Source organism: Dipodomys merriami, unplaced genomic scaffold, assembly GCF_024711535.1.
Source record: "Dipodomys merriami isolate MVZ:Mamm:240054 unplaced genomic scaffold, mDipMer1.0.p SCAF_20, whole genome shotgun sequence".
Lineage (NCBI taxonomy): Eukaryota > Metazoa > Chordata > Mammalia > Rodentia > Heteromyidae > Dipodomys > Dipodomys merriami.
In genome coordinates this window covers 18,182,594-18,198,081 of record NW_027203382.1, presented here as the reverse complement: position 1 = coordinate 18,198,081, position 15,488 = coordinate 18,182,594, and the positions used below count along the sequence as shown (strand labels likewise).

The following is a 15,488-nucleotide window of genomic DNA, read 5'->3' as shown; positions in this document are numbered from 1 at the left end:
GAGGTAGGAAGGAAAGGAGGCAGAAAGAAGGATGGGAAGATAGTATTTAGTTCATATTTCCCTTTCTTGAACTGAGAAGAAATAAATGAGGAAAGGTGCTTATCTGACAAGATTTCTTTGTTAGTGCCCTGTGAGTTAGAAAAAAAAATCACTTCCAGAAATCCCTGTTAAAAAATGACAAATGATAAATAAGATATTAACATGTATTGAATTATTATAAATGAATTAGCTAAAAATATAAATAAACAGATAATTCAACCAAAGAGTAGAAAACATTTCTATGCATGGAGAATATCCATTCAGGCATTGAGTTAATAATCACTGAAACCCATCTCTGTGACAATAACAGTTCTAATTGCTACTTATCAAAATATGATTTGGATCCCTGACAAACAACTACTGCTTCTCAGTATTTAATCAAAAACACAAGTAAGGCCACATTAGTTCCACTGGAGGTTAGGGCTAAGGGAACATACAAAAAATGGCATCGAATTCAGACCTGTGAGACAGGAAGCCTTCAGAAAGCCTGTCCTTCAACCAGAGAGCAGGGTGAGCAACAATGTCACAAAATGGTTCCTGAGAACTTAGGTGTCTTGAGGGCCAACACTATTCTGGTCAGCGTGAAAGCACTTCAGGACTAAAAGATGATGTTCAATGTCGCTGTATTATCCCTGTAATCCCAGCACTTAGTGTCAGCCTGATCTTCATAGTGAGATCCTGGATTATGTAATAAACTCTAGGCCTAGACAGGAGATATACACACACATTTGTATGCATATATATATATATATATATATATACACATGTGCATATATATATATATGCATACACATGGGGAAAAACATAAAGGAAAGCATTTACTGTTTCATTAAATTCAGAGATAACAACAACATCTTCCAATTATGTATCTAGTTAGAGCTCAACAGCCGGGATGTTGCAAGTGTGTAGTGTTGTCCATATCCCTACTGATGGCTTTGCCAGACATGTGAGGCAAGAGTCCACAACCACAGGACTGACAGCTGACTGCTCTAGAGGTTACAGACAGACAGACAGACAGACACACACACACACACACACACACACACACACACACACACACACACACACACACACACACACACACAGCTTTAATTAGCTTAATGAATTATATTCTTTTAAAGTATCTGTTTTAATAGTTATGCCATAACTACAAACCCAGCAAAATGTTTCTTTTAGAGAACCCTGAAGTTCTTCAGTTGACAAAAGAGGACAAACCAAAAGTAAGCCTTTGCATTCAGTGTATAAATAACGCAGCATGTCTGGATGCTAACACTTAGTCCCTTGGTTACTGTCAAGTGAAGCAGCTCTCGATGACTTTAGACAAACAAAAAGAGGCTATGAAGAAAATAAAATGGAGTGTCAAAGCCCAGCTGTGGATGTTTGCTTCACAGCTCCTTCTTTTCTAGGACTTAGATCATGCATTCTGCCTTTGCTAAGTGTAAAGCTTCTCAACCACAAAATGAAAATAACCTCCAAGGGAAACACGTCATGCACAGATCAGTTACTTGATCACTTACCAAACAGAATAAGCCAGAGAAGGAATAGGATGTTTTATTAATCAGACTCAGGCAGTAAGTACATGTCATATAAAAATTATAGAAAAAATTCAGTCTTATTTTAATATATTCTTTAGAACAAATAATCTAGTAATAGAATAACCTGTGACTTAATCTATATCATAAAAGGCTGAAAGAATATTTTTTATAATTTTATATATATCCCCAAATACTTATATCCATGATGTCTATAATAGACAATCACCTCAATGCAAAACAATAAACTGTGCCACCAATGACTGTATGCATTTACTCTCTTGATAACGGTGAAAATCACAGACATCATACCTAATCCTCTTCCCATAAATAGTGACTGATATATACATATATATATATATATATATATATATATAGTGACTGATATATAGCTTATTATTCCTGTGATAGAAATCAGATTTTGCATATCAGATTTAGATCTCGGTTAAATGTGTGTGTGTGTGTGTGTGTGTGTGTGTGTGTGTGTGTGTGTGTATCAATTGAATGAGGTTCACTTTTCCCCAGTTCCATGCATATTATCTTTTGTTCATTGATCCACACATTGTGCATTATATTTCCGTGTCCATTAAAAGAAATTCTCAGGCAGGGAACTAACATGTTGGTTTAATTGTGAATGCATTGGAATTCCAAGAGCATACAGTTGTCAGTTTAAACAGTAAAACAAGATTGGGCATTCTCTGAAGCCCACATTTACATGTGACTTCATTACATGGATGCAGTCAGTGGAGGATGGACCCCTTTGACAATGTCTTCTGAATGGTGGACTTTACCCCATGTCAGTCCTCTAGCTTCTCACCTGACATTTTCTCTGCAATGGCTATTGAGAGGGACTGAGCTCAGGAATATATACATGGATCTTCTGGATTCTATATTCATCAAGAAAGTAAAGGAAGAAAGGAAAGTTTTCAGTGATTGGCCAGGTAATCTGGTATAGCACAGGCCTTTTCACTGAGCACTCTGGAGATATAACATGTTGCTCATCACTCCTAAGAGCTGGGGGTAAGGATACTCTCTACCTGGGAAACTTGATTAAATTTTGTAGAAATGAATGGGCTCATACTTTAGAAAATCATTGAAGCATACTCTAATTCAATACATATGCTAAAATCACTGACTTTAGATCTCTTTATCTACAATTCCAAGAGTCTTAGAGAACAGGAACATAAATCACTTTCTTAGGACATCCTTCCTTGTCTAGATGCACATATTGATAAATATAAGGACAAAGGAGGAGGTATTTATTTCTCCCTACCAGCTTAGAATTTGTTATTTAGGCTGTGTGGATGATGTGTTTTTCTAATATAAGGGAGTTCCTGACAAGGAAAGACAACTGAGTAATTACCTCAGTGGAAGTCAGGAATTATATGCATCTTTGCTATCTTCTTGGTTTGCAACAAGTGTTAGACTTGCTTTTAGCACTCCAATTTGCATCTTTGTAGAGAATAACCTGGTTTTATAGAGGGAATCAAAGTGTGCTTTCTTCAGAAGTTCCAGATACCTTAATGAAACTCTGTTTAGAATATTATTGCTTTTATAGTAATAGACCTGAGAAATATTTAGCAAATGGTACTTCGGTATACTTTTGGCCTATCAAAGAGGAATGAGATTTGCTAAAAGAAACATCTTATGCACAGATACACTCTCAAGCCTATTGCTTCTGTCAACTATATTCATGTGAGGCTATAGGTACAATACCTCTGAGATCCTCTGTCCTCATTTTATGACTCCTTCCTGATGACCCAGTCAGATTTGACAGGAAAAGAAACTGTTTTCTGAAGCCATATGTCAAAGCATTGGTTTTTCTTACAATTTACTAAGTATCTAAATCTATTGACTTTCTTTTTGCCATTGGCTGAATTATACTCTATGTAATGTTGCCAAGTGGTCTCCTAAAAAAAGTTGTATGTGTCAAGTGTGAAATATTATGGGCTATAGGGCTTCAAATTATCGAGTCTTTCAGGACACTCCATATTCCACTTCCTATGTAGTTTTTTGCCAAAAGATTATCCTCACAAGTAACCAGTACAGATAGAAATACCTTTTATATGTCTGGAGTTGAATGAAAACATGTTGAAGCATTTGTGCATCAGTGAGCCTTTCTATCTTATTACCTTTCATTTCTAAGTATTCTTAGCCTGAAAATCACCAAAACATCCCGAACTATTTATTCTCTGACACTCTTCATTCAAACTTCTAAACTTCAGGTATGTTTAATTTCTTTAACGTCATTAGGTAGCCTTTTAGAAATTTTGCTGAAAACACTGATCTTCCTTATGGAAAAATTGAAATTTAAAGTTTCAGAACTTCAGATTTAGATAAAATTTAGGCTTCATGAATATAACTTCAGAATGAAGACATATTTTGGGGTGGCTCCACTCTTTTACCTTTTCCTTTCTCATCTATAAGTATTTTTTAACCTCTTCCAGTTCTTATCTGTTGGACAATTATGCATTGTTGTTGTGTGCCCTCTGCTCTCTCATCCTTTGTAAAACCTTGTCTTTTGACTTAATCTTCCTGGTATTTGCATATCTGATCTCCTTCTTATTAAAACAGTAAGATATCTGAGACTCAGTTTGAAGGTCACAGAGCTGTACATGTGAGTAGGATATTTTCTGCTTTTCCTATGGCAATTCTGACTATCACTGAAAACCAGTAGCTGGCATCTAGTCCCAGGGAAGATACTAGAAGAAAACAAAAGATGGATGGCAAAAGACGCTATTTTGATATATTGCTCTCAATCTTATTGAGAAATGTTGGTGAACTATCAAAAACATCCTTAAAACTTTAATACAAACAATAGGAATAGAGGGCATAGCTAAAGTGGTAAGGAACTTCTTAGCATGTGTGAAGAAGCCCTGGGCTTAATCCCCAGTACCATACACATACACACACACACACACACACACACACACACACACACACACACACACACACACACACACACACACACACACAAGTTATATCCAGTAAATGTTACTCTCTTCACCTCTATTGATTCTAGTAACAATGTTTAACTATAATGAAGAAAAAACTTATCTTTAATTAAATTAAATTTTCATTTTCATTTTTCTTGCCCCACTCTATAAGAAGCCATACTCAACTCTTACTCATGTGTGCTTTTTGAATCTTTACATTTAATTACTTTTCTTTTTGCTTAAGAGAAGTGTATAAAAATAGTACCATGTTTCACCCTCTTTCTGCTTTAAAATGTGTTTCAGGTGATCCCATTTTACTTTACTCAGAAAATATAGGATACCCTAATATGAGAGTATTTCATAATTTATATGCAGTTCTATACTACTAGACATCAATGTTTCAATATTTCCTTATATAAACTGTTATGAGTCAAATGCTGTTGTACAAACATATCTGTGAACTTTTACTTGTATTTGAAAAAATTATAACCAGCCAAATGAGCAGAAGTTTTGAAGAGTTTCATTACTATGGCCCAATATTTTAAAAAATATTATCATCCCAATTTAGAACACTACTAAGAGATGGACATTGTTGTTGTATTTTTAAATTATCATTTGCTTAGAGTTACTTGGATGAGATGCTTTTCACATTAATTTACATTAGTATAAGCAGTATGTACTTATTTTAGTTGTTCTTCAATAGGGATATTTACAAGATTGGTTCAAATAAGATAAACTCTTGAGTTTTTGTCACCAGGGAAGCGATAATAAAGACTGATCTGCTTAATTGCATTACTAATCCAAAATACATACAAATTTGGGATCTTAAGGATTTAATTCTATTCTGAATGTGAGCTCCAATGTTAATGTGATTTCTCTGGCAATTTTCCCAGACCTAGGGTTAGGAAACTCAAGAGACATATCAATTGCCATGAAGAGTCTCTAGATGACATGGCCCAGTCTGCCATCCTCCCTCCTCATGCCCCAGCCTTGAACCTTGAGCTAGTGCTGTGTCTGTACATAAGATCAACAGAATTTTTAAACACAGGGTCACTACACAAATGGATCTTGTCGATATTTTGCTAGGTGAAAACAGCAGTGTATTTTCTATCATCTTTCCCAAGAGTTGGAAAGAGATAAATAAAAAGAAGCATGCAACAACAAGATCAACAATAGACGTGTGTGTGTGTGTGTGTGTGTGTGTGTGTGTGTGTGTGTGTGTGTGTGTGTGTGTATTTATGTGTAGTGAGGTCATAGGGGTATTTAAATATTCCTTATAAACTTTATATGATTTTGCAGTGTTTTCTGAGCTGTCTCATTTACTGTTTTTCTGTAACAAGACAGAACATTAATTAAAAGGCTCACAACATTTAAAAATCCAATTAGCAGCTCTGGGTAGAAAAAGAAATGATAACTACTGATGTTGAATTGAAAGAAACAGAGGTTAGTGAATATAATGATGGACCATGAATATTGAATGTCTACTTAAAATGTGTGGAGTACTAAATTAGTGGTCATCAGAAATTTAGTGTGCATGCATCACACACACAAGTGTGAAGTATCAAATCTTAGTCATTACAGTATGAGCTAGAGTATAAATAGTTATATTTCAGGAAGACATTAATAATATTTATTTAACCTAATGTGTTCTATGTCAACATAAAGTACTTGACAAAATTAATGTATAATTCAGTTATAATGCCATTTTATTTTAATTGTCACATATTCTGAAAGGTAGTTTTTTAAATTGGATTTTTCAATATCAACAATAAAAAAATAGTATCAACAACTATAAAAGAAAATTATTAAGGACTGACTGACTGTAAGTAGACCATTGAGCTAATGCTTAATGGTTATTACTTGATATGCCTTTATATAGATACTATTTTTTTTTATCATTTTGGTACTTTGGTGTTTTAAGAAACAGTAAATAAAGCAAGGTTCAGTAACACACTCAAAATCCACATGAAACAAGGAATGCCACACATACTTAAAAGCTTGCAATCCTATTTCTTACTCTCTGACTTAGAGCCTACCACACAGAATAATAAGATACCCAAGGAAGACTCAGAGATTAAAATGCTACAGAAACATAATAATGCTCTGCATTTCAGGTCAGAACCTGAAAACAAATTCCCAGTCCTACATCCATCCTTTCTTATGCATTGTGTTCCTACTAGTTTCGAGGCTCCAAGTTAATCAATGTAAGAATGAAATCACAAAGTTACATGTACACGGACTAGTCTACCTAATATATTCTCAAATTTTTACACAGTCAACTTAAAAATTCACATTTTCCATGCCTTTCTATTTGAAAATCTCACATTATTAATATGTACTCTAATGTGGAATTAAAATATCCCTTTAGCTGCCATGTAAAGTGTAGACAGTTTAATGCAGAAAGAAAACTAATGATGATTTTCAGTGGCTCCTTCATGAATCATTTATACACCTTTGATTTTCCCTATGAAGTCCCTAGTTACTGATATGTTATAAGCTTGTAAGCCTCTGAGATTTAGTTTACTTCTGGAAAACAAAATCTACGTTATGTTCACTTAAGACAGTTTGTCAAAGTTTTCACTTCAATTAATGAAAATTATGTCTCGTTCTTTTCAATGGAATTACTTAATTAGTAAATCAGCTATAATATAGTACCACTGGGAATGAAATTCAATTTTAGTAACTGTTGTCAGGATAAAAATCTAGAAACCTTCTGGAAAGAATTCTAGATTCAGACAAGTTCTCTGCTACTGCAGAAATTTTCTTCTCTTTCACTTAACATTTTTTTAAAAGTTTTGTTTTGTTTGTTAATTAAAAAGAAAATCTGAGCTACTTATTTGTCAAGGGTATTGAGTTTCAAAGTTCCAGAAGCATCCAAGCATGTGGCAATTATGACTCATGCAGGTTACACTTTGAACATTTTCATCTGATTTAATGTATTGTTGCTGTAAAAAAAGGAAACATAACTATGTCTACTTAAAAATATTAATATAGAGGTTTCTACAGGGAATAAAAAGCAATTTAAAAAATTCCCATTTTGCCAGGCACCAGAGGCTCATGCCTATAATCCTAAGAAGCTGAGATCTGAGTATCTCAGTTCAAAGCTAGCTCAGGAAGGAAAGTCGATGAGATTCCTATCTCCAGTTAACCACCAGAAAACCAGAAGTAGTGCTGTAGCTCAAGTGGTAGAGCACTCGCCTAGAGCTAAAGAGCTGAGGGTCAGCACCCAGGCCCAGATTTCACCGACATAAATAAATAAATAAATAAATAAATAAGATAAATAAATAAGATAAATAAATAAAATAAATTTTAAAATCCCAATTTTTTTAATGTCATGTTAGTAGTATATCAGAAAACCATCATTTACCCCAACAACCTTCATGGAATTGTCACGAAAGTTAAAATGAAAATATGTTCTAATTTTTAAAACATGTTCCTTTTTAATTTCAAGGTTTTCATTTATTTCCCAGGATTTATTAATTCTGTTTTTGCATTCTAGAAAGTGAATCTAACAATTTCCTAAATAATTTTATATCTTACCTCACAAAATAAATATATCGTTACCATTTTCAATAGTTCACACAGAAAAAAGCTGAACAGATTAAGAATTTTGCCAAAACATACAATTAATGAACACTAGGATTGAGTTTGAAACACCACCCTGACTAAGCTATCTGACATCCTTTTCTATGGTTTTAACTGCTCTGAAATCCAAAGAGCTTTAAAAACAGAAACACAGGAATCTTTGTCTTAAAACACATTTAAATAGTGCTGTGTGAAACATAATTATTTTAGCAAATATGAAAGGTAAGAATGTATAAATTGCTTTTTTCTGGAAGTTGTTACCAGAAAGGAATTGGTTGTTTCCTAAGTGAAATAGAATTGGGAGTGGCAACCTGTGTTAATGTTTTTGCACTATTTCAGGAATATATCGGATCCTGGAATCCACAAGTGGAACAGCTTCATAGCAGCAAATGGCTCAGTTTCTATTTGTATTCAGTTCTCTGAATTTGGCCTGTCTCCATTATGTGGTGGGTTCCGAGGTTTCACATACATTGCTCTAAAGACAAAAATGGTAAGCTGGGCACTGGTGGCTCATGCCTGTAATCCTAGCTACTCAGGAGCTGAGATCTGAGGATCGCAGTTCAAAGCCAGTCCACACAGGAAAGTCCGTGAGACTCTTGTCTACAATAAACCACTCAGAAAACCAGAAGTGTCACTGTGGTTCCAATGGTAGAGTGCTCGCTTTGGGCTGAAGAACTGAGCGACAGCGCTCAACCCCAGAGTTCAAGCCCCACAACCGACAAAAGAAAAAAAAAAAAGGCCAAAATGATGGGTGGGATTCACAACTACCTCCTGTGATAGTCAGAACAAGAGTTCTTACAAAACTTAGATTTTCCCTTACAATTTACTGCCCGTAATGTACAGTGTACATTCCCGATCCATTTCCTCCTCTGTAAGGCACCATGTGCCACTGGACTTAAACCCTAAATTTCACATCTTCTGAATCAATGAGCGAAAGAGGAGTTTTTGTAGAACCAATGGCCCATTGAGAGACAGGCAAATCAACAGGAATCTTCTACCCAATGAACCTAGCCACATCTCCCAGAGAAGGAGACATGTCTCTTAACTCTGTACCTCCTCTCACATGCAAAACATGGGGACAATCCTATATTCTATTTAGTAAGTGGTGAGAATTGACCAGGTAAATAAAATGCTTTAAAAATACTTTGCATATACAATAAATATCACATATCCATAAAATAATTAAAAATTCTTATCCATAAAATCTCAAAGCTTTGCTTCCAAAAAGGTTTAATTTAACTCAAGGTTTAATTTCCCTTTTAAAATTCAAAGCAAGAAACAAAGATGAAATTGTGCTTCTTAATACATGTCAAATTCATGGTGAATTCAGAACCTTTTACTTCCATAATGTTTTGATTAATGCTATTTAATAGTTCACCCATCTCCTTTTATTTCATTTTTCTATACCACATACAGGAAGAATTAGGAGATGTGCTTAGGGCACTTTGTTTCATCCACTGTGATTCCTTGAGAATAATCCTAAAGCTAGCTAATATTATTCCCAAATTAACAAACTTTGAATGAAATCTTGTCAAGAGGTAGGAATGAACAGATAAATTAAATTGAATTACATCCACACTGTCATTGTAGTATGTGCTCTACTGTAATTTATATATACTATCCCTTTGACTGGTAATATTTCTAATTGGGAAAGTGCTATTTGAATTTGAACATTCTAAAATTCTTCAATATTTTCCTCTCTCTCTCTCTCTCTCTCTCTCTCTCTCTCTCTCTCTCTCTCTCTCTCTCTCTCTCTCTCTCTCTCTCTCTCTTTTATTTAACTTTTTGGTGTTACTGGGATTTGAACTCAGAGACTCTAGGTATAATACCTACCCTTATGTTTGGTTAGTTTTGAGATGGTGTCTCATATATTTTGCTCTGACTGTTTTTGAGGCAAGATCCTCCAAATCTCTATTTTCTAAACAGCTAAGATTATAGGAACAAACCATTGTGCTCATACTTAATATCATTTTTATCATTTAATATTTAACATCTCCTTATTTTCTAATTTCTTAGCCCAATTTTCCAAAACCTTGAGATAATTTTAAATGATCTATGAAAGAATTTTTATGCATGCATCTAGTGCTCAATAAAAAAAACTTTTTTTTTTTTTTTTGTCGGTCATGGGGCTTGAACTCTGGGCCTGGGTGCTGTACCTCAGCTGTTCAGCTTAAGGCTAGTTCTCTACCACGAGAGCCACTGTGCCACTTCTGGTTTTCTAAGTGGTTTATTGTAGATAAGACTCTCACAGACTTTCCTGCCCAGGCTGGCTTTGAGCTTCCATCCTCAGATCTGAGCCTCCTGAGTAACTAAGATTACAGGCGTGAGCCACCAGAGCCCAGCTTTCATTTTATGGGTATTATTTCTCAGTAAGACATTTTTAAAAAATTATTTTTTTTCTAAAAGTATTAGTAAATATATATAGTAAAGAAAACCTTTGGCTATTGTCACAAATGTCTTACTTTTGGAAATAGTTTACCAATGACAACCAATTACAGTAACAATTATATACACATACAATCTCAGGTAGAGAAAGAGCCTCAGAGAACAACAAATTCAATGTGTTCTATAACAACTAACATCTTTCAATTCATGCTTACAATACATCTTTGGTTTATCACAAATTACCTGTATAAAAATTCAGAGATATTGAGACCATATAATTAATCAATAAGCAAAACACAAAATGGTATCAAAGTATAAATACAAATTACATAACAGGGGAATGATATATTTGACATTGAAATCTTAACATTCTGATCTTCAAACCAGTGTTTGTTGTTTGTTGTTTGTAGAGCATGAGGCCACCTATTCTTCAGACATCCTTCTTTTACTACTAAGGAGTGACCAGAATCCTGAATCCAGGAGTCAAGCTTTTATTATTTCTACAATTGACAAGGTAAGAATCTAACAAAATGTACTTTCCATTTGTACATAGTAGAGCTTTCTTATTGTCAAATGTGTAAAGTAAGTGATTTTCATACAGTTTTACAACAGGTGTGGCTCCTACTCTACCCATTATCATTTAAGGTGATTTATTCTTTTAACATCATAAAAAGAAAATTAAAATGATCTAACTTGAGTGTACTAACAAGTTCTCAGCAATCAATTTCAGTTTGTGCAAATTTTTCCTTTATTACTGGGATTTCACATATGTACTGCCTTAAACCTTTAAAAGCCAACCAAAAATGCAGTTTCCTTCTTACATGATTCTGGGTATTTGTGGGATGCTCAATATCTATTGTATATCACTTTCATTATCTTATTATTCATATGCACATCTATAGACATTCAGGTATCTTGAGGTTATGCAAGGGATCTCAAGAAATATGTCTAGTATCAATCTTGATTATAAATTTCAATACAAACACAGGGGTGTTTGAAAAGTTGTTTCTCTGGTTGTTAAATCTCCCCCACATATTTGATCACTGTGCTTTCTTTGCTTTCCTATAATTTTTAAATACATTCCCTCATGATTTGTTAACACTAACTTAATTGCTTTTTGATCAATTTACTTTTCCTACTGATTTCAATATTTCTTTGCCATTATTTTGATAATATACATCTTGACTTCAGTTTCTTGACAAATTGTTTTACTAGTACATTTTAAGAATAATTAAATTAAAACCAGCATCCTTTTAACTATTTAAACAGCGAACACAAAAAAAACATGATAAAATCTACATTTATATTAGTTATTACCTAGCCCACTTCCTTCAATACCAAGAACACACTCTCATATGATTTAAATAAACCATTATAGAAATGTAAAACAATTATCATTTTCTTTTTAACATTTCAATTATTGTATGCAATGGACTTATTGTTTATTTTCCCTTGAAATTTTCATGGTAAAATCCTAAACCCTAAGTTGATGGTATTATCAGGCCTGCATTTTAGGATAAAATTAACTTGTTTATAAAATATGTGTCAGAGATTTCCTCTCTTTTCTCTGTGACTATAATGTACAGTCACAAAGAAAAGATGGGTCTCTATGAGGTATAAGCACTCGCCAGACGCCATGTTTGCTGATGCTTTGATTGGGAACTTTCAGACTTAAGAAATATGTGCTATATATTTGCATAATATAAATCATCTATCCTGAAGAGAATTAAAATAACTATTTCCTATTTCATTGTAAATGGAGAATAAAATTTATTAAAAATTACCATGTATGTTCATTTTCAAATGTATTGCTCCAAATCTTAAGTTTAGTGTCTGAAATTGTGGTTTTCTCTTAACATTTCATACATTAAGAGATCAACTGCCCATGTAATTGTAACTCCTCTGTACAGTATGTTCACAAATAAAATAAAATTAAATTTAAAAAAAGAGATCAATATGTGTGTCTTAATATTTCATTGCCTCAATCATTTATTCATTTAAGAGGTTTTGAAGCATTTATCTAGGTCCCACGGAGCCAAGTAACAATTTATAATTGTCATACAATGAGTTTCTACTGTTTATATATGAACATTATATTTATCTTTCAAAGAAACTTTGGGCAAAGAATAAAAAATCAAGTTAAAACTGTTTATTTAAACATGAAACCCTTTCCAATGTATAAAAGTTAAATGTTTCACTTAACTTCATCTTATCTTGTCACCCCAAGATAAGGACACTAGTGGTTTTTTCTTCCTTGCTATTGTTTCTAACGTATTTATAAGGTACCATGTGATTTTTTGGTGACTTTGTATATCCCTTCCCCAAGGTATAACCCCTGTTTTTACTGTATTTGATGTTGGTATAATTTGGGGAGGGGAAGGGAAAAAAAACAAAATATTGAAATAGGGATACAGGTTGACCCTTCACCCATTACAACAATGAGATGTAGAAGTGTTGATAAACAAACTTTCCAATGGTGGGGGGGCGGGGAAGGAGTGTAGTTGTGGAGGTGGGAGGGAAGGAATGGTAGGGGAAAAAAAGAGGAGGCAACAATGCTTGATAAGAAATGTACTCATTACCTTCCTCATGTAACTGTAACCCCTCCTCTGTACACTATTTTCACAATTAAAAAAAACACCTTATTAAAAAAGTGAAACATTTACTGTGAAAGTGAATTCAAATCGTAACATGTTTATTGAAAATAACTTACATCTTTCCATTAATAAAAAGGCAATTTCAGGGGAAATAATATCCTGAAGACTCAAGTTTTAATGTCTCATCAGAACAAGAATTTGCTTCAAAATCCCATCATTCTTCAGCAAGCTAGAGAAAACAATCTGAAAATTCATAGCGAACCACAATAGGCCCCGAACTGCAAAAGCAGTCCTTAGCAGAAAAAGTAGGGCTGGAGGTTAAACAATACCAAATTTCAAACTTAACTACAGAACAATGGTATTGAAAACAACGTAGTACTAGCAGAAAAAGAAGGCCTGAAGTCCAATGGAACAGAATAGAAGCCCCAGAAATAAACCCACAGACCTATAGCCAACTAATATTCCATAAGAGATCCAAAAACATAGGCTGAAAGAAAGACAGCCTCTTCAACAAATGATGCTGGAAAAACTGGAAATACATATGTAAACACACACACAAATGAACACACACTACCACCACCACCACCAACAACAACAACAAAAACCCTGAAACCGGATCCTTATCTATCACCTTGAACCAGCACCAATTCAAATAGATCAAAAACCTCTATGTAACCACAAAACTCTTACAGGAAGAAGAGAAACATTTGGACTCCTTGGCATAGGTAGGAATTTTCTGAGTAAGAATTCAGAAGCACAGCAAATAAAAAAACAAAAAGATTCCTTATAGAATTAGAGAAGATTTTTACTACCTATCCATCAGAAAAGGGCCTAATATGCAGAGTCTACAGACAGCTTAAAAATTAAGTGCCCAAAAACCAACAACTCAGTTAGTAAATGATTTAATGAGCTAAAGAAAGTCTTCTCAGAAGAAACAGCAAAAGTAGACATATGAAGAAATGTCTAGTTTATCTGGCCATAAAGGATATATAAATCGAAACAACACTGAGATTCTAGCTAATCCCAGCTTGAATGGTCTTTAGCAAGGAAACAATACCGGATGCTGGTTAGGATTTGGCCATAGGGAACCCTAATGTGCTGTTGGTAGGAATGTAAGCTTGTTCAGCCACTCTGGAATGCAGTATGGAGATTCCTCAAAAGTAAACATAGGATTACCTTATGATCCAACAATTCCCATTCTGGGCATTTATCTAAAAGATTACAAATTAAGATATAATAAAGACACAACCACAACAATGTTCATTGCAGTACTATTAACCATAGCCAAAGTATGGAATCAGCCCAGATGCTACTCAATGGCCAAAAATGTGGCATATACACACTATGGAATTTTACTCATCCAATGGAAAGAATGACATTGTATCATTTGTAAAGAAATGGAAAAGTCTGGAAAAAAATCATGTTAAGTAAGTGAGGTCCAGAGAGAAAAGATTGCATATCTTCCCTAGAATTAGCTTATAAGCTTATAAGTAAATACATTGGGCAAATATATAGAAATATACTAATTAAATTGTAGTTGATTTGATGGAGAAATCAAATAGTGTAAGTAATTCCTTAGAAAGTTGAAGTCAAAATTCAACAAAGCCAGCCACTGGTGGCTCATGCCTGTAATCCTAGCTACTCAGGAGGCTGAGATCTGAGGATCGCGGTTCAAAGCCAGCCCAGGCAGGAAACTCCGTGAGACTTTTATCTCCAATAAACCACTAGAAAACCAGAAGTGGCGCTGTGGCTCAAGCGGTAGAGTGCTCCCTTGAGCTGAAGGGCTGAGGGACAGTGCCCAAGCCCAGAGTCAAGCCAAGAAAAAAAAAAAATAAATAAAATAAAATTCAACAAAATACACACCTGGGGGGCTGGGAAGGTGGCTCAGTGGTAGAGCGCTTGCCTTGCATGCATGAGGCCCTGGGTTCAATTCCTCAGCACCACATAAGCAAAAAGAAAAAAGCCGGAAGTGGCGCTGTGGCTCAAGTGGTAGAGTGCTAGCCTTGAGCTGAAGAGCTGAGGGACAGCGCCCAGGCCCAGAGTTCAGGCTCCACTACCGGACCCCCCCCCTAAAAAAATACACACCTGGGAATGGGTACTTGGAGGGGTGGGATGAGGTCAAGGAGTAAGCACAAAGGGTAAGCAGTGGACAAATGAGAAGAGGGCGAAAATGCAGTCAATAATTAAATGTATATCCTACCAAGTTAAGAAGAGTTAGGGAAGAGGTGTATAGTGGAGGAATGCATGACAATGGCAAAAGGGGTGACATGGATCCTATGCACTGTATTCATAAACTACTTAAAGGTAATAAAGCAAAAATGTTTTCATACTCATTTTGTCCTGCACATAGCTTCCCAAATATTTCAAAGCATACATACAATATTCTTGTTTATCATCTACACCATAATCTATCTTAG

The 15,488-nt window shown here is 34.6% G+C and overlaps 1 protein-coding gene across 2 annotated transcripts in view; it reads right to left on the bottom strand.

The window, feature by feature from the left end:
* Positions 1-15,488, bottom strand: part of Edil3 (EGF like repeats and discoidin domains 3) — a 417,822-nt gene that overhangs the window by 317,226 nt on the left and 85,108 nt on the right. The gene's annotated exons all lie outside the window — the stretch shown is intronic.